This window comes from Larus michahellis, chromosome 3 (assembly GCF_964199755.1).
Source record: "Larus michahellis chromosome 3, bLarMic1.1, whole genome shotgun sequence".
In the NCBI taxonomy this organism is placed as follows: domain Eukaryota; kingdom Metazoa; phylum Chordata; class Aves; order Charadriiformes; family Laridae; genus Larus; species Larus michahellis.
Window position 1 is genome coordinate 111,527,639 of NC_133898.1, and position 20,904 is coordinate 111,548,542.

The 20,904-nt window shown below is 42.4% G+C and overlaps 1 protein-coding gene across 28 annotated transcripts in view; it reads right to left on the reverse strand.

The window, feature by feature from the left end:
* Nucleotides 1-16,412, reverse strand: part of MYT1L (myelin transcription factor 1 like) — a 317,723-nt gene extending 301,311 nt beyond the window's left edge. For 22 of the 28 annotated variants that reach the window (XM_074581746.1, XM_074581742.1, XM_074581758.1 and 19 more), the window contains exon 1: nt 9,715-9,837. The gene's annotated coding sequence lies outside the window, so the exon portion shown is untranslated. Of the gene's footprint in view, nt 1-9,117; nt 9,838-16,102 lie in introns of those variants that run through there. The other 6 variants (XM_074581759.1, XM_074581730.1, XM_074581756.1 and 3 more) reach the window with 4 other exon arrangements.
* Nucleotides 16,413-20,904: the final 4,492 nt, after the last annotated feature.

Below are 20,904 nucleotides of genomic sequence, written 5' to 3' on the forward strand. Positions count from 1 at the left end.
GCGAACACTAACTGAGACATTTTTAGTCATTTTAGGGTTACAGTTAACAGTGAGGTCAAAATTTCCTCTTTAAAAATGTTAAGCTATGATCTGAAACCTGTCATTCTCATATATGAAAAATCATAATATGTATCAACGATAAACTTTTCAGAAAAGCTACCGATCTTGCTTTCTCAGTTTTCAGTCCTCAATTTTTTTTCTCTTCATCCCTCAGCTGGCCAAAAGGACGGACAGGTGGGATCTCCTGACTGACTTGCATCCTTACATCAAAATACTACAGATGAGTCAGAAAAGGCCTCTATTTCTCCTCCAGCTAATTATTTTAAAGTCCAGCCTACAGCAGAAACCTTTCCCAGTAACAGCTGGGCTACCCAACGGCTCTTGGGAACACAGTTTGTCTAGGACTCATGCTACCTTGAATCCTGGAATCATAGAATTAGAGAATCTCTCAAGTTGGAAGGGATCCATAAGGATCGAGTCCAACTCCCTGCTCCTCAATGGACTGCCTAAAACTAAATCATATGACTAAGAGCATTGTCCAGATGCTCCTTGAACTCTGTAGAGGCACTTAATGAAGGCCCATACAAATACAATGTTCTCCATAAATGACTCTACTAGACAGAAACATCTTGGAACTCAAGGCAGTTAATGTAGTTTGCAGACATTTTGGGGGTAAATACTTGGCAATGCGCTGTGGGACCCCAGAACTCTGTCTATGGAATTTGGAGAGTTTAGACTCAGCTTCCCCCAGTTCCTGTTTTCTTCATGCTTTTTGCATCCTTATTTCCCCATTTTCATTCTTCCAGTTTTCCATACTCAGTCTATAACAACACTAGAAACATACACGGAACAAATCAGTGGAGTTCTTGTGTCTCTTATAGGGTAGTGCCTGTTTTCCTTGCATGTGCCAAGCTTCAATTTTATCAGCAGATTTTTCAAGAAAGAAAGAAAGAAAGGAAGAGAATTGAGGAGAAGTAGATGATGGAGGCAGAAAATAAAACTTGCCAACAAGTACAAGTATTCCCCAACTGGTTAAACACAGTAAGACTCATGACAAGCCTTCAGAACAATCATGGTGAAAATCTAGCATGGTGCAAATTTTGCAGAAGCAAAACTTTTAGATACAGGAGACTGTAATTCCAGCTCCTACAATGGTGTGCTGAGTTTATATAAACCTTTCAATGGAAATGCCTCAAAATCAAAAGCATTTATAGCCTCAGAAACTAGTAGTGTACTGGCTCTGGCAATCTGTAAACCCTGATGCTACCAGTGGTTAGCAACTTGGTGGTGACAAACCTATAGCGAACATTATTATTACAAAGACGTAAGAATTGTGCTTCTTGCAAAATATAGGAAAGCAAGAAAATTCGAAGGCAAAGTATCTCATTTCCACTCCCCTTAACTTCCAAGTACATAAACACAAGTAAGACTTCTGAGTAGTTGCATGAAGCAATGATGGCTCGCTAAATTCTGTACAATTATGAAATACATGTAAAGTTCACATTTTTAGGAATCCGTTTGCAATACAGTTCTCTAGACCGCAGTATTTATAAAGATACAGTTACTTTATTAACTGTAATTCTCAAAAAGCTGCTCTATCTTTTTTTTCCTAGTTCCTGAAGTGATTTACCTGACATCTGGAAACAAAGATACAGGAATTGTTCAGTGGCTTCTGATGTATATTTGGTAAATTAAAAATGCCTCTAAAACCAAAAATGAAGATGCTTTCAGTGAGAGCAGAAAGACTGGTGATTCTGAACACAAAAGAGCAATTATAGGAGTCGATCCGAATACAATTTCTGGAAGCCTCAGAAGCATACTCTGATATGTGTTACTGGCAGCACTGCTTTGAATCTGCTTGTTCTGCTCTTTGAGTGAGCTATACTCATGACTGCTAAAAAATTGATTTTTAAGTTAACCACATTTACTGAATTTGGCAAGAAGTGCAGGTATAGGAAAAGGGTGTTTCATATCATTTTTTTTAAACAGAACAAATACATCACAGTTTTCACAAAATAAAAATTTATTAATCGTAACAAACAACATATAAAATGACAAATAAAAAGTGCAGGGTGCATGAGTCATTAACATATGTGCACTCTTGTCATGTGCCCTGATTTTCCACTGGAGTTGGCTGGAATTAACACTGTGGCAATCTGTGCTGGCTCTTGGGCAAGTAGGAGGCAAAGAAAGCAGGTATTCAGGATGAAACCTGCTCCGCAGAGCTGTCTATGAAACATGGTGGCTGCTGCAGTGAAATGATTGGGTGTTTTGTTCCATACTGCTTTGCAGTGCCCATATTTGCTAAACCAGGGTGCGCATTCTTCAAGGTAAACTATTCAAGTGTGCTTTTTCTCCAACGTGTTGCGTCACAAAGGCCAAACAGACCTATGGAAAGGATCTACCCTTTTCTTTCTTTTCTTTCTTCTAATCACCGTCTGCTCCTTCTCAGCCAAGGTCACTGATATGCAACAACAAAACAAAAAAGACACTGTTAGATTGGAAAGGTCATAAATAAAAATCTTTTTCCACATGTATTTTTTCTCATAAAATATGAAATGGGTCAGCCTCATGGTGGGCAGTTCAGAAGGTCCATCGATGATGGCTACTTTTAAGACTACCACCTTTTGAAGAGTTGGCATACAGGGTATGAACTACCACACATACCAGCTGCAAAAACATGGCAGCAACTATGACTGAACAGGCAATGATCTGCTCATAAAGTGCAGAGACCCCTGAGAAGGTTCTTCAGAGCAGCTGGAGTTCACCCAGACACACGTTACCAGCCTTTTTGTAACAAGCACTTCTCCAGAGCTGATAAAGTTGAGGTAGTAACACACTGTAAAAGGAGAATCAAAACGGGCCTTCCTAGACACTCATTTTCAAAGCTTAAAGAATACATGCTGAAAAATGCCGACAGTGTCCTGATGGTAAAAGGGGATGTTCATGCAAAGATCAACCTGAAAATAGACGAATGTAAATGGATAGTTGCTATTGTTTAAGTCAGTGAGCAGGTTCTCTGAACCAACAACAAAAAGTCTCTACTTGCTTTCCCTGAATAAAAAAATGTTTTGAATTTTGTTTCCTCTCAGAAAACAAGGGACTGCATGTATGAAGGTTCATACTACATGTCTACATTTTATTCACAGAAAACACAGTTTTGGCGACCAAGTACAAGACTGCTTGCAAATAGTCTTATGTTTCCCATCTGTTTTAATGGCATACTAAGGTAACTGGTTCAACACCATTGGTTTTGGCCCTGCGTGCAAAGAATTAATATTTAATCACCGAAATTCTACATGCCCACATACATTTATGCATATTTAGCACACATTTATGAATACTGGGTGTGGTCTAGTCTATCTTTTTTTAAAAAAAAATTACAATTGACAGTGCATATAATAGTGTTGTTAAAATAAACCGGCTACGTGAAAGGCATTTTCTTTATTCCCTGTCCCCTTATAATTATATACTATCCTAAGAGAGGGATGGAAGAACTGAAGAGAAGGCATAAGTTCTTTGGCCTGTGAAAGAAAGTTTAAAAAAAAAAAAAAAGAAAGGAAAGGAAAGGAAAAACAGACTAGCAGAAGTAGCATATGCAAATAAACCTACCTGAGCTTCCTTTGCTTTTCCAGCTGGTCTTTGGGTTCATGAAGTACTCCTGACTTCCATCAAAGTATGTCTCCTGACTCCTCTGTGTACCCCTTCTCAACAAGCCTGTTGTCCACATCCATTTCCGAGATTCTTTTTCTTCTCTTTTTTGAGGTCATATATCCAATGGTCATAGAGTTCTAATTTTCTTTAGGATCAAATTGTGTATACTGGTCAATAGGACCTCAGTTTTTCCACTGGTAGCTTCCTTTTAATTGAATGTTTGATTCCTTTTCCCTGCCATGACATTGTTACTCATTCCTCTCACCACAGCCTCTGCATCTTTTACTTGCAATGTCCAAAAATCACCTTAGTTCTTGTGAGAATGCTGCAGCCTGGCCTCCCTTAAGCTCAGGTAGATCCAAACATGCAGAGTATTTTAAGAGGTTGAGAAAAAAATGGGTTTTTTCATCACTGAAGTGATGAAATCTGGAGTTTGATGAAAACTGGAGTTTGAGATTGGGAGCAGAATGGTCACAGCCAAAGGGTCACAGGATTATTAAATTCTTGATGAACTTCTTAAGTTTGTTTCTCTTAGTAAATAAGTAACATACCACCTGTGCAGGCATCTTACCACTGCTGGAACAGACAACTTTTTCTGTGTGTGAAGACAGTTTAACTTGACTTGTGTAAACTCTGGGTATCTCCTAGCAAGACCCAGAATGGACTTTGTGTGTGCACATGCTGAAAAAACACAAGCATTATTTTGTAGTGTCAACTTCAAGCCCAGGGAGTTTGTTTTTGTAGATTGTTAAATCAGGCAAACTATGCTGCATAACCAAGACACTGTAGAAATACCATTCTGAATTCATAGCAACTTGTCTTAGACATACCAAGAGCGCTATAAAGATACACAGAAAATAAGAAGCCCTGCACTCATCATTTGCTATGACATAACACTTCTATTTCTTCCTGAAGAGGCACATACCCAAAAAACAATCCTCAATATTTATGCATGGGACATGACAGCCACAATGCACGCAAAGTTGTTATAGTTTCATATTTAAACATGGGCCTTTTCCTCTTCAGACAATAGAGGAATTGCTAGTATCTCTGAAATGTTACTAAAACAAGTCGCCAGTGCTTGTTTAGAAGCTGGACTGGCATAAGCTACTCAGAAATTCAGAAAATTAAGGCATTTGATTTAACAACTAGTTCTCGGGAAGGACATACGAAATTAAGGGATGAGCCACTGACTCAGAGTATCACAAGAGGCCTGGGGAACCCCTTTCAAGGGTATTCCCTACGCGAGAGAATGCCCTGCTGCAGCACTGGAAGGAATGCCAGAGCATCTACTCCAAAAGAAAGAACAAGCAGTCCCTGCAGCTTATCCTCATAAGAAACCTTGGATATCTTCTCTTTCTGCATTTTGGCTATTTTATTTGAACCAAGGAATTGTTCAGGAAGTGATAAAGATAGACTAGGTTAAATGCTGTAACATGGTACTTATTCACACCACATTAGGCAGAGGAACACTAAAATTAGGCATAAAATTTTATTCCCTTGGTAATATCCTCCAGTATTGGCTAGAGACAGGAGGAGAAAAGGGGATTTCCCTTGGAAAAATAAAGCAAGCTAATGATATGTAATATAAAAATTGTGGCATTACATCTTTCAAGTAAGTATCGCCATTTCTATTTGGGGTGGGTGGAAGGGTGAAATACAACATTACCAGAGAGACTGGAAAAAAGAAGCCACTCACTGAGCAGTCTAAAGGCTCTTCTGAATGGTTACTATACCCTCCTTTACATTCTGTCTGTAAACGATCTTATTAATTACAAAAACATTAGAAAGTTAGGAAATGTTTTATTTTGATTTTACTGGAGCCACATGAGAAAAAATGTTTGGCCTACCACTCTATAAGAGGATATTACAGGCCTGCTCCAAAGCTCATTGCTGTGTTTCCTTTGGAGTCAGGAGCAGGTGTGTGCAAAGTACGCATAAAACAGCAGCCTTCTTAAAACCTATCACAAAAATAGTTTTTTAAAAATTGCTACTTTGCACTGATTCTCTTCACCACTGCACCTAGTGACAGACAGCACTTGCCAGATTCAGACTGAAACAGCTGAAGTTATGCCAAGAGTACATACATTCATAGTATACCATGCCCTTTTTAATCAACTTCCTGATTAAAAAATGTCATGCTGACATAAGGTATGAGAGACGTAGACTTTTAATACTTCACAAAATAATAGACTCCGGTGATGGTTTGGTTGAAAATCTGTGATCTTGCAGATGTTTATAAGTTTGCCTGGTGTAGAGCTAGAATCAATTTGGTTATGACGGACCCTCAAGATATATAACATTCATCCTGAAGGAAACTGGTTTCTGAAACCAACTGCCCAGATCCATTAGGCTGGTGGGAGTTGCAGCAAACCAAAGGGTCTACTGGCAGACACAACATTGATTTCTTAATGTTTACAACCTACCAGACAGTTCTATACCAGATCTGATTTGATGGATCTTTATGGGGCGCCCTGCAGCCTTGGTTATTTCCACAACCAAGTTGGCTAGTTTCATTACTTGGTGACTGTGTTCCACACCTGCAGCTTCAGTGCAAACATACTGAACTGGTGTATATGCTGCAAATCTGATCTGAGATCAGATTTTAAAGCCAATCTAATAATGATGTTTACTGTTTTCCTGACTAAAAGGGATCAAAAATCCCATTATGGTTTTGATCTATCTGTCTCCGCATCCTATTCCCCCTCCCAACACAAGACTTCCCCCTTCATTTCAGTTTCATTACATTTTGTAGCTTTTTCCTCTATGGCTAAAACAGGCAGAGAGGTTCTAATCAAAGCAAAATACTGTGAAGGATTCTAATCTTTGTCAACGGCCTGAAAAAGCTTTGATTTGCTCTCCTTGTGACTTTTTAATCTGGGATATGTGGAGAAGATGATGCTATTTGGTCTGCACCCATTTTCATTCCGTAGAAATCTGGCTGCACTTCTGTTTAAAACATCATTGATAATCTTATTAGGATTTCTCATCACCCCTATTATGTGAAAGAAAAGGTCAGTAAGTAATCTTGAGCCATAAAGTTTTCTTGTACTATACTATCAAGAACTTCACACCTTTATTGGAAGTTGATCAACATGATGCAAACATTTATCAAGTTCAGGTAAACTGATATTAAATTCAGTATTTCTATAAGGATATTCAGTGTTGTATACATATTTAATATTAAAGTATTTTTCCACCGCCGAACCTCTCAACAAAACAATGACTGTGCTCAGAGTTGGTAAAGAAATAGGTTCTAAAACAGAGAACTTTGTTTTATAAATGTGTTTGTGCAATGCACTTAAAAAGAAATGCACATGCTGATTTCCCGTGGAAATGCTGATGGATGGGAATTATATTTTCGTTCTTTTGGAGTCCACATAAAAGCCTGACTGGTGCAGAAGAACAGTTTTCAAAACAGTACCTTTTTTTGCCATTCATACAGCAAAGTTTCTATGTCTAGCTAATAAATTGCCGCATATGTGTATGCACGTATGTGTATGTAATCAAAATACTCCTTTGCATATCTTATTCATCTCCTCAACACAAAAATTAAACAAAATAGAAAAGAACAGAAAAAAGAGAGACCCTCAAAAATGGTTCTTCACAAATCTGGAAAAATAATACACCACTGAATACAATGAAGTATCTCCTCTTCTTTCTTAATTGTCTTTGTCTCCAAACACACAGTTGCTCAATTCTCTAATATGTAAGATACAAGACTGTAGAGTAAAACAACAAAGTCATGCTATGAACTAAGAACTACTACGATAAAACTGATGCCTTTTTTGAAAATGTGGGCATATAACTTGGTATTTGAGTCTAAAACAAAGAAACCACTGCAAATGTTTAGTATTTAGCTATTGCTCTTGGTGGTTAAAATAAGGGGGGGGAGGGGGAAACATTCACTCTCCAGAAAGTTCAGGCTGTAAAATTCATGCAAAATTTAATCTACTTTTGTATTAGTTTAAAATGTACTGAATTCTGCATTTACTCATCGTAATCACTTACTCTTCTCTTTGTTTCACTTGATAAATCAATATAATTTTAAAAAAATGTAATAATTACTTTTTTTCCCCCAGTGAAAAAACCCTGTTTTATTGCATACAGTCTTATGTCGCTCTGTATTTCTAATGTTAGGAGTGTTATGTTGCCATCTTAATTGTTTTTAAATGTGTCATATTGCAAACAAGCATAAACATATATATTCACCAGACTACACCACCAAGTTTAACCTTATCATTCCAAACTTGAAGACCCTTGATAAATCATCTGGAGTACCTGCTAACTGCCTACTAAGGGTTAACAGTTTGTTCCAATTTTTTTTTTTTTGTTTGCAGAGTGACATGACAAAGACTTTTATTTGTTCGGTAATTTTTGGAAATAAACTATCACACAAAACTGAAATGTCAAAAAAAAAAAAAGAAAAGAGGAGAGAGGTAAAAACTAAATATCATTCGGAACCATATCCTGTTGTTCTCCTAAACAACATAATTAAAGGTAACAAAAACCCCACATCTCTCAAATTAAAGCAAATCATTCATTAAACTGTTCTACAATAATCACAAGAACTATGTAAAGACAATTAAAGGATAATAATTTCTACTTAACCCAACCTTAACTGCAGTTTCAAAATTAGGTCAGTTAAAATGAAAATCACCATTTTTAAGGAGATTAAGAATCATCAAAATTGCATAAAAATATTCCTAAATGACTACACGAAAAAAGCAAATGTAACTAAATGCTAAAGCCCCCCATATTTTATACACAGCATCAGAATTATATAAGAAATGCCTATCAATGGATGCTGTGTTCGAGAAGTGGGATTCCAGTCTGACTCAGTGTTATTATCTGGCAAAAAAATATGTAATTCAAAGATAGCTTTTTTATTTTCTTCTTTTGTTTTCTCCTTTCAATAAAGAAGCCCTTATAAGGACACATACATAACGAAGATATTGGAGCTGAGAGAATCACTGGTAATTTGTCAATCAATAACTTCGGTTTTTAGCATTACTACTGAGTTCGTGTTAAATAAGCATTTTTTTCCTTTCAGCCAAGAAAACGCATACCACACCAATCAAAACTATTCACATCTGGGCTTTCATTGAAACAGCAGTTGCTAATTTTACAGGTCTGCCCACATTGTTCTAGAAAATAGGAAGCCGAAATCTGACATTTCCAGCAGTCCTTATTAAAACAACAACCACTGAGAGCTCGATCCCGCTTTCACTGGAAGCAATGTCAAACTCCCCGTTGACTTCAGGGAGAGCAGGATCGGGCCCTGAGCTGCTCAGCCTTCCCCCAGCTTCACGCACAGGAGAATGCGTTGAGGAGCTGGGGTGGGAGAAGAGAAGTACAAAACTATTCTTTTGTTAACTGCGCAAAGAGTTGAACTTTCCATTACTTTGTGAACAACAGCAAAGTGCCCTGTAAACAACAACGGTGATAAAAGGACATATTTACCTTGAGGGAATAGCAAAGAGAAAGCCGTAGAATTGCAAAACAAAGTAGTCCAAATGAATTATCTATGCATGCAGTCCAAATGTGCACCTTCAAGTAGGCCACGGTCTGTCAAGCAGTCGTCTCGGCACCAGCCACCCTGCCTTCCATCTTAGGAGATTCACCCAGAAAACTGACAAACCTGCTCCACGACAACAAAACTCTCCTAATGCTTTTGAACGCCCACCATTTGTTCTCCATTCATCCAATCAACTTTCCACTGCACATCTTCTCCTGCGACTGAGGCTCAGAGGCAGGATCCCTTCTCATCTGTATGCTAATTATTTTGCCACATGGACAAAAGTAATAATGCTTTCAGACAGGAAACCAACGGGCCTGAAGTCGAAGGCAGAAATTAATAAGTTGCCACCACTGAACGCTGAGAAGACGGGCATGCGTGCAGCTCTGTGGCTGATAGATCAGCTGTACCCTCCATTTAAGAGCAGCAGCGAGGCGGCGGGCGGGAGGGAGCCTCGGCAGCGCAGCATGCATCAACCCCGGGTTCCCTCAGAGACCACATTACTGCAGCAGAACAGCATCCGTAGCCGAGCGCTGACTTACCCCGCCTCAGCCCCGCAGCCTTTAAGCAGCGCCAGGCGCGTCCGCGTCCCCGGCCCCGCCGCGCGGGTACCGCTGCCCGCCGCGGCCGCGCAGGCCCAGCCCCGCCGGCGCGGCGGGGGGCGGGCAGGGCTGGGGCCGCGCTCGGCGCCCTCCCCGGCACCCCGGGACGGGCTCCCCGGCGGCGCGGGGCGCCGCGGCGGCGCTGTATTCCACCGAATAGAGGGGAAAGCACAAACGCCGCAGCCGCCCAGGAGGGGACACCGCGAAAAATACTCCCCTGCCGCCGCTGCTGATGGCGTAAAATGGTGACTCCGTTATAGAGCACCCCCACAAAAAAAAAAAAGATAACACCCCCCCCCCCCAATAATTAGGCCTTAAAATGTATCTTTAAAAGGCAATAATGATTGAAAACCAACACTGGTTTGCCTCTGGGGTACCACTCCAGGGTTTATAGAGTTAATTCAGCCGGATTGCTGAAGCCTCGCTTATTTTTACCTGCTCACACCATCTTCTCCCCTCTGAGACAAAAGAAACGAACTATTTCCAGAGGAAAAGACAAGCAGCCTTCCACCATCAGCAGCTTGCGCGGCTCAACTTTGTGTCATCAACAGCCCAAACATAAACAAGGGCTTGCACGCAAAAAGGGCCAGATTTGCATGTGCTCCTTAAACAGCGTTTTTCCCCAGCAATTTGACGTGGGATTTGTGGCTCTCGCTGCCTTTGCTTAGCCAGGGACCGCGTTACTAAACGTGTCGCACAGACAATAACCGGGGAAGAGGCTCCTCACCGCCTTTGCAACGCTGTTGCAGAGGCTTTCCGCAGCCGTGCGCCCGCCCCCGGGCAGCCTCCCTGCGGGGCTCGCCCCCGGGCAGCCGGATGCCCCTGCGACGGGAGCGGCTTGCCAGCGGGGAGTCACTTCGTTTAAACCCGTCCCCGAAATGTCATTTCGGCAGCAGCGTGACAGGCTGTGATCTTGACGCGGAGGCGGCGGCAACCCCCCTGCATTGGCACGGCTCCCGCACGCCCCCGCCGGCTCAGCCCTGCCGTGCCCCGGGCACCGCCGCGCCTCCCGGCGCTGCCCTGCAGAATCCCGCCCGCAGCGTCCATTCCCGCAGGCGGGATGCGTTTCCTATGGGAAGGACCCTGGCTAGCGTGCCTATATTCCCCCCCCCGCCCCCATACACACACACACGCGTGCCTGTCGGTTTCGCTGCCCTCCTTATTGCCATTGTGCTGCTGCAGCCCCCTCCTCCCCGCATCGCCCCCCCTCCCTCCCCGGCGCGGCTCTCCCTGTGCGGTGAGATGCTCGGTGCGGGCAGCCCCGCGGCCGGCAGGGCAAGGTCGGGCAGACCCTGCTGTCCGCGGCTGAGGCGGGGGGAGACTGACCCAAAAGTCACAAGGAACACCCTCCTCCAGCCCTGGGAGGTAATTCCTCCCGAGCCCGCTGCCTGACGCGCGGAGACCAGACATGTCCGTTAGGGTAGAAGGTTGCCATTCCCTTCCCATCTAGCCTTGCCAGGAATCACACTGCGGTCTGAGGGGCGGGCGAGTCTCCGCGTACCAGCCCTTCGCACCCCGAACCATCACAGCAGCTCCACAGCCGCGCTCCGATGGCAGGAGAGGGGCTTTGGGGAGGGGGAGAAGTCTGTCACACGGATTCAGAGGAGAGCCAACCGGCTGAGGAAGGGACTGACAATAGCAAAGCCCTCACGACTTCCACGCTTTTGCTGGAAAACGCAGTGTTTCCCTCAGAAAGCAAAAAAAGGACTTACGTGTCTCTTCCCCCGCCCCCCCATCTCCACCTCGCTCGTGGTCTGGGTTTCCCCCCCCCCCTTAGTTTTTCTCTGTCATCTCTGATTACATCTCCCCGCACTCGCAGGGCTCCCCGGGGGCCGCGGCGCGGAGCCCTCGGGAGCGGCGCCGCGGCCGGGCCGCAGGTGCGGGCGGGGAGAGCGGAGGGCGGGGAAGAGGTGGGGGGAGCCTCCTCGTAGCAGGGAAGGAGAGCTACCATGTTTGTGTCGTAGCGAGGGCATGTCAGTTTGGGTTTTTTCCACCCAAACCAATGTAGGCTGAGAAGCACAGGCACACCTGGTGATGAAAGGGCCCGTTTGTAAGTGTATAGGGGTATCTACACCCACACAGATGAATCTTATCGTTTTCTAACCTAAAGTTTACATGCAGAATCTTTGGATAACTGTATTCGCGTTTCAAAAATCAAGGCTTGTCTTCTCCCTCTGCTAAAGCTAACCTCCTTATGTTAGATCCTGGCTAGCCTTAGTAAGACAGTGAAGACGACTATGTGGCACACATAACATAGCAGGTGTTTTTCAAACTTTTTGCAGGCGATTTAGCTGGAAAAAACCCTTATCATCTTGTCCAGCCTTTGGGATGACACAAAGAAATGGTCCGGTGCTTCTCCCACTGAAGACAAAAACAATACTTGCTTTAATCGGGGCAGAATGTACATAAATCCTGTATTGGTGAGAGTTAAGGGGGCGGGGGGGGGGGACGACGACAACAGCATAAATTAGAAACATTTACAAAAAGACCAGTCTGAAAAAAATAAAATTGGGAGACTGGTGATTCATTGGCCTAATTATCCTCCATAAGACGTTAGGGTATGGGTTTAATGTTGTGGGTTGGATTCTCCCTCCCCTAGCCTGTGTCTCGTCAATGCACATTATCCATGGGGAAAAGGAGATGCAGGTCATGTTTAAGCAGCGTTAATGAGAGCACAGAATTTTTCCTGAAGGTTGAATTAGCCAGGTTAGCAAATTTCAGGTAAAGTATGCTTGAAAACCTTCATTTTCTTTTACTTTCTCGCTGGTAGCAGTTTCTAACGAGACTTGAAACGTTAGACAAACACAGAAAGCAGAATTCAGGCATCAGACGAACCCACTACTGTCAATAAGGGAGTACAATTTCAGCTTGACAGGAGTATTACAAGAATATACCCGCTAACGAGCAGCCTTAATTGGCCTGCATATTGTGGCTGTCACTGTTAAAACCTGTTCCTATACAGTCCTATTTTATACATCCTTTAAACGTATAGTTCTCTAAAGCAGTTAAGGAGACAATACTTTACTCACTGGGCTTTTGATTTTGGGTGGGAAAGGAATGGGAAGGAAAGAAAATGAAAATAGGAAACCCTATTAAGAATATGGTATAAGTGACTGAAAAACTACGTGAAAGTCAAATGTATAGTAAAAAAAACCAACAGACTTTTTCGATTTCAGTGCACTTTTGACAGTTTTGAACGTAAATTATTGTTTATCCATAGATTGGATAAACATGGCCACAGAGGTTTCACTGACATTCACTATAGTCAAATCTTTTAAAATGTAGTGTGTTCTTTAACAGATCCCACCTCTTCGTCAGCAGGACACTTCGTCTTAAAAGTATTTCTAATTTAGTGATTTGCAGGAGTTCACTGCTTGTCCTGCCAAATCCTTCACACAATAGAGTTTAATGTGTGGCTTCAGTTTCCAGTACAGGGTCATTCTCATAAAGAATACAAATGAAAGGGAAGATATTAAAAAAAAAAAGTTACTGCGCATGTGCAATTGACAGTTATTAAATGATAAGAATGTAACTTCTAGATAATAAAAGTCAAAATACCAAATAGGGCAGAGCACATCATACCCTAGTGCTACATGAAGTGACTTACTTTAAAGAAGTTATTCTTAGTCTGCTTTAAAACCGCCCAACCGGCAAATTTGAATATAAAATACTGTTGCAATTGAAGACTGCAAAAGTAATTTATATGTATAATAAAACCTTTAAAAGATCTTTCAGATCAAGTTTTAATCAATAAAATGATTCCTACTGTCAAACTCTGAAAAACAGGGATTTGCAGGGCAGACGTGGGAAAGACCCTAGGCACAATAGTGCTGGTGAGGGCAAACGTAATTTTGAGCTGGTGATCTGGGTACGTTGTTTATTCGCGAGAAAATAAGATAAATGAAAGCATTTAGCTCAACAAAGCACTCTTTTACCAGCAAGAAAAAAGTCTGGCTAAGTATTGGCGACATCTGTAATGTCCCTCACGTTCCGAGAGTTAAATTGCACGGCTGCAAGGAAGTACTGTTTAAACTACACTGCCCCGTGGATCTCTCAGACAAAACAAAATGCACGCGAAGGCAGCCTTTAAAATAAAGGAAGAAGTATTTAAATGCAGAGAGTTGGTGCTTTGCCACAGCCATCTTCACATCGCCTAATTAGAAGGCACAAAGCCTCTCCTGCTTTCACCCCCTCAACGAGCGGAGTCATTAGGGCGATGAAAGCGAGCCGCTTCCGCGCTGCCGGGCGGCGGGCTGGGAGCCGGGCGGCAGCTGCCGGCGGCGGCGGACAGCTCCCGGTGCTGAAGGGCGCGGGCCGGCCCCGCCGGGCACAACGCCTCGCCCCGCCGCCGCCGCCGCGCCGAGCGGGGCGGCCAGGGCTGAATAGCGCTGCCTGCGGAACAATGGCAGCCAACTCCAAATCCTGCTATAATCACATTAATGAGATTAATCAGCGAATTAGCAGCAGTCAAATGTCAGGGTGGCAAGGAGGAATCCAACCAAGCTCGGTAATTAACTTTTGGGGGGCAGGGGAAGGGAACCGACTGTGCTATCTGTGAGGCTTTTCACGAAGTTTACCAGGTTTTGTTCACCAGCCTTTGGAAGAGGCTGACAATTCAAGTGGAGGGGGGGAGGAGGGGATAAGACGGAGACCTCAACCTCTGCGTGCTGTAAGACAGCCCGCTAATACACAGTATCCCATTCCTTCCAGCTGAAGTCCATTGAGGAAACGAGTACGGTTCCAAACAACCCACCCCAAGCGCCAGAGCTGCACTGTACTGAACTGAGTGTGAAACTAGTTCTGTGATCTAACTTCCACCGCCAATTCCAACAGGCATGATAAATATGGCGGATGCCAAAGGAGTATTAAATCGTACTCCTTTTTAAAAATCTACAGGAAAGATACTCTGTCTGAAATCAGAGGGGTTGGAGAAAAGAGTACCCTTTAAACAACTATCAGCAATAGAATGTCACGATAAGTTAGTGTTAGATCTGTTGCAGAGTGTTTTCTAAAACAAACAAACAAACAAAAGAATATTTTTAATCAAGTAATTTAGAGTAAGTTACTTAATGCAGACAAGTCAGAGATCTGGTCTCTAGCTGACCTCAATAAAAGTGAAACTTCTCTCCACCTGGAATTCATCACCCACGACTATTTCTCCGTTGCAAGTATGAAATATAAAGAGAGATTCCCCATAGATTATAAATAAATTCTAAATTTATTTATTTGCAAGAAAGAGAGTACTGCATATCTCCCTTTCTATGTTTAAAAGGAGTGTCGTCAACCATGCAAAGCATTTATCATGTAAAAACTCTACTTTTATGCACACACTGCTTCTGCAGAAAACAAATAAACATTTAAAAAAAACTCCTCTTTTCCTAGAAAAGGCTGTGCACGTTGTTCAGTACACAGAAGAAAATGGCATGCTCCTGTTCCACTAAGTTTAATCTTTGTTAGTGACAAATAAATTAAGCAAACCTGTGTAACGTCTCTTCCATAAGAGACTAAGTCGTCTCTTTTTTACTAATGTAAGCCATTTTCTTTTATACTTTTCAGTTACTTTTTAGCACTAAATTAATAAGACTAACAAACTTGCACTAAATGTACATGGACCAGAGTCGTACTTATCTGAACTATTTTAAAATTGAAGTATAGACTATTACATTTTCAGACAGTTAAATGAATTAATCTTCCCTTATTTACAAAGCTTTTTCTCTTTAAAGATAAACTATTATAGATAAGAAACATTAAGGATAGTGTTCTTTCAAAATACTACTCTTATACGAGTGTTTCCCTTTAAAGTATAAATCCACTGTTTTCAAATGTCGTTTTAGTGTAAAAACATAGTATCTTATAATCTTTTATTTAATTGTACTCGGCTGTCAGGAGACTTGAGCATTCCAATCTGTGAAGTTTTTGTCTCGAGTTCTCCATATCAAACAAGTACCGTCCAACATGCAGCAAGTTTATATAAACAACAACATGCTTAATGCATGCAACATTATGCGTTCATATAGTAAACACACACTTTAGGATTCTTTTATCAGCTATTCTACAGACCAATATAATTTCGTCTGCACAGCAGCATTGCCAGAAGAACTTGAAAAGAGCAAACAATGGACATTTAAGTACAAGCTACACAACGACTGCAAAAATCACAATAATCTTTCCGGTTAGCTACAAGAATCAACCCCCACCCTACACAAAACACAGCCCACACCTGCACCATTAACCATTTACAAGATAAACATAAGCAAGACATTTCAGCATGGTTAAGAAACACCCTGGCTTACTACAACTTTGAAAGGATGAGGAGTAAGAAGCATACCACAGAGACCCAGAAAAGGCTGCTTTTTTCTTCATTGAACACTGAAAAGATACCCCATGTTCCAGGGAATTTAAAAAAAAAAATATATATTAAAATACACCCACCAACACAGTAAAAAAATCAGGGGGGCTTCAAGAAGACTGCAGGGAAAAAGCTCTCACTCTCTTTAGTGTGCAGAAGCTTAGGGGGAAAAAAATGTCGCCCTGGCAGGAATGACAAATGCAGTAGGATAGGCTAGCAGGCCTGAGGGATCTGTTTTACTTCCACATACATCCTCTAATGCACGCACTCCCACTCATCCTCTCGAGATGCCTTTTTTTTTTTTCTCCACTTTTTTTTTTTTTCCACCAGCTCCAAATCCCCGGCATATGACCTTCTGTTAAATAGATAAAAAAAAATTTGCTTATCAGTCATGCAAATGAGGCTGAATTCATTTTCCACAACAGATGGCCTCATAGATAATGATGATGGAAGAGAGAAAATTGAATGTCTCTCACAAGGTGGTCATGGCAACCGAGAGCAGAATAATATCAATAATAAGCTCACTGCATAATAAGGTTGTCAATCCCACAAATCAAAGTCTCCAGCTAAATCAGGTATCCCACCCCCAGCTAGTTATCAGGTAAATAGAGAAATAGAGAGCGTCCTTTTTCTTTTTAAACGAGGAGCTGTGAAAAGAAATGGTAGCTCCAGCGATTCCAGGGTACAAGGGGAAGGAAGGAGCAGAAGAGATTTTTCTCCGCTAATTGTGTTTTATTTAATGATTCGGGGAGGGGGGTGTTGGGTTTTTCCTCTTTTTTTTTTTATTTTACTATTTCCACTGAGGTTTTATTTGTTGGAGGGGGGGTTGCTGGTTTGTTTTTTAATAGCGAGGCTGGCATTTTGAGCTCGATCTGCTGCCGAAGCCTTGCCTCCCCTCCCTGTGTCTGATGTGGAGTGCTGCATTGATGCAATAGCAGCTCGCCTCAGGCTTCCACCTTGGCTCCCAGGGGGCCATCCCGCAAAATGAATCAGCAGCCATCCTGAGCAGACTGATTAAAATGAAAATGGCAAGGCACATGTCTGGGCGGAACTAGAGCTGAGCTGCGCTGCCTGTCTGGCAAGCATGCTCAATATAGCTTTTGCTAATAATGGCTTACCGCCTTTCGTTTTTTTAAAGGTATTACCGTCGCCCCCTCCCCCACCCCCTAAACAGATAACGGTGCTGGGGGGGTTCCCCCCCCTTCGTTGTATACCGCTCACAGCTAGAGTTTGCCAGAGTGACATGCAGTGATTGTGAAAAGACACACTTGCTTTGCAGGGATTTTCTTCGCAGATGTGCTGAAATACCAAGACAACATATTAACATGCAGCTACAAGTTATTCCCAGATATTAGCTGGGAAAGAAACCTCAGAGGAAGAGGAAAGCACAGTCACTACCAGAAACATCTTTTCCCCCCTCGTTTTTACACCTCAGCTTGCAATGGCACCTTGTGCATTATGCATCACGAGAAAATGACTGCCAGTAAACGCAGGGCAACTTCCCGGAGCTCTCCATGCACCGTGTTTGACAGACTCCGAGCTGTATTTCTGACCCCCCCACCTTCCCCCAAGCAGATCAGAGCGTGCATCGAGAAAGAGCCATTTAAAGCGGGCATCTCCCGCAGTCGCTTCGATGAAAAAGAAACATTTTGCGGACAGCTTCGGTGTGCAAAAACAGCATCGAGAAAACATCGACCCATGCACGCACGGGATCTGAAACCTAGGCAGGCTGTTGTTCCGTGAGGTGTGGGGATTGCTCTGCCAGGGGACTTTTGTTGTTTGGTTTGGTGGTGGGTTTTTTTTTTTTAGCAAACAGCTCAGCAGCGTATCTCTGCAAACCGGCATGTATGTGCTGTACATATGCACATACGCCCCGATGTGCCTTCGGTTAATTCCTGTTTTTAAACCCCTGGGATTATTTTAATTTTTTTTTCCCCCTGCCTTTTTCTCCCGCCCCCCCGCCCTGCACTCTAGCCCTGTTACTGCAGTGTGAACCAGAAATCAATAGGGCTGCTCTAATGGAGGTTCCAGCTGCAGTTGGCTGTGCAGACACACAGACACACCACACACACACGCACAGACACTGACGTCTGTGCAGCTTTCTCAGCCGATTGGGCACCACATCGGATGTTCTGAGGAGCAAAGAATAGGAATCATTTACAGGCTGCTAAAAAAAAAAAAATAAAAAATGGTACCTTGCATTTCCCCGTCTCCGGGAGAGCCTGGCTGCAGTGCGGGAGCCAGAGCGCCGCTCGGGGTACGAGCTGTCACCCCAGGGGACCAGACGACACCCCAAGATTACCACAGAAACTGCTGGGGCACAGAACCCCGCAATTCATATGGGATGTTTTTATAAGGTTACCAATTCATATCGTCAGAGATAAGAATGCGAACACAGGAAAATAGACGCGAAAAATCAAAGCGGTTTAATTGATAGATTAATGGAGCTCTTGTGCCCTTTGATGTGTTTGCAAGTATTGCTGAGCTCTGAAGAGTATTTTAATGAAAGCTTTATTTTTAAAGGCTTTGTTAGAAATTATGCACTGAACATTTAATATTTCGATGTAAGTTGCCCAGTTACTTCCCCTTCCTTCAATAGAAAAATATTTAATTTGTTCAAGATTAGCTTCAAGTTTAATTTCCTACAGTCCTTAAGCATTTTATACATATGTATGTTCATATATAAAGCTACTACTCCTTGTTACTAAAATATGTTTGGGTTTTTCCCCTTTTAAACAATAAAACCCAGGCTCTGCTGGTTAGCTGATATTGTAGCTGTTTATCTCTGAAACAAGCGTGTTGGTGAACGTATAAAAAAATTCTAATTCTCTGCTCCCAAGATAAGGTATTCCTGGGATCTGCAGCACTGCAGAACACCTCCCCCACCACCCTGTCAATGTATTTCAACTTCAGTGTATTGACAGCAACTGCCCCAGCCCAAGTCTGGCTCCAGTGAAGCATTTATATTCCTTCCACTCAGCCCTGTGGATCTTTGCAGGGCTCAGGATGCCAACCCAGGACCCGCTCTGGAGAAATAAAGTCTGGGAAAATGAATGAATCATAAAGCCATATTGCACAACAGAGTCACATCCCAGACTGTGTTCTACAGTTCATTCTTATGCAAGCTTTAAAAAAAAAGTGGTTTAAACCCTAAAAATGATGGCATGTGGCAGGCTACTAAGTAATGGTCTATAGGAAACCTTAGAACAAAAGGGGCCAGGAAGCACAGAAATCCACCTCTCCTCAACATTAGCAATTACACCATCACAGTACCCCCTCCCCAAATATTTATCTAATCTCTGCTTTAATTATTTATACTAGTTGCTTTTTTCTGCTGTCCTTGGCAGTTTGGAGCACAAATTAACTGTTCTCTGTTTCTCTGTTGTGGAGACATTCTGCCTAGGGTTTTTTCCTTTCCTACTGCCCAATCCTTATTAAGTTTTAACCCCTTTTTGACTGGACAGAAAGCTCAGGCTGTGCAAGAACTCTAATTGCTGTCTATTTAAAATGTCTGTGCTTTCAAGAGCTACCAGGTATATTCCCCAGCCTAGCAGCAGATTGTTTACCAGACCAATAAACATAGCATCACAGGCAAAAGTTAAAGCATCCAGTGCAACTATTGTCCTGGAATATGAAATTGGAGTCTGAACTCTAACCTATATACTAAAATGTGTCTCCTTTGTATTTTTTTTTTTTTTAGGAAACAAGCAGATTTCCACGTAATGAAGCTATTACAGTGCTACTGCTTGGGTCATGCTGTATTTATTAATATCAGTGAAAATGAACAGTGGCAATTGCCCAGGGATAGAAAGTCCTTAGAGTGCCACTAATCCTTATGTTCCTTAATCTTTTCCTAACACTGGCATTTAGCATGCCCAGAAACACCAGCCCAGGGCACTATGATAGCCACTATGCCCGAGCATTTACCGAGTACATGTGCATTGGGTAACTACTTTTTTGATCTGAAGTTGAGCAACCCTCCTCTAGTTAATAGCTGGCTCCTACAAAATCTCCAGTTGGGAAGGAGGCTGGGCACCATGGGCTGGTTGGCTAAGTTCTTAGCAAAGATTAACCAGAAAAGCTGGTGCTAACAAAGTGTTTAGCTGATACTGGCCATTCCAGTAGCTCAGTCCCCACATCCATGACAGTATCTGAAAACCAGTCCTTCCTAGTCCATAAAGGTCTTGCCAGTTTACTGATACTTTGCCAACTCCGTGACTTTTGTTAAAGCAGCAGGTTAGTATTGATCATACCACATTCAGTAAGGGGGCGTAAAGATCACTTTGATGATAATCAGAAGAACATATTGCAAATACTGCTCCAGCACAGCACAGGGACATGGTGGAAAGTACACCGTAATAAGAATAAGTGGGCTTCACCCAGACAACTTAGACAAAACATAATACAGGTAAGGCTCAAGCAGACCTCGTCTGACTCATAAGCTTATACACAAAATACTGATCACTCTGTACCTAAATAGTAATTTATGTGCAAGTGGGGCATAAATATTCTTCAGTATACGTAAAGTGGTGGTGCACTACTTTGTTCTTGCAGCTATATGGTTTTTATACTGAAAATGCCTAGTGTCTGGTCCCAATGAACCACTGAGCAAAAAAACATGTATATGAGTGCATCCATATGTGCAGAAATCCCCTAGAATATTTAATAACTGCTTGCTGTTAGCCCCCAAGCATCTCTTTTCCTCAAATATACTGTCAACAATGTCAAAGGCCATTACAAATGGGGAAAGAAATCACAGGGATCAAACACCCAGTCCCAGT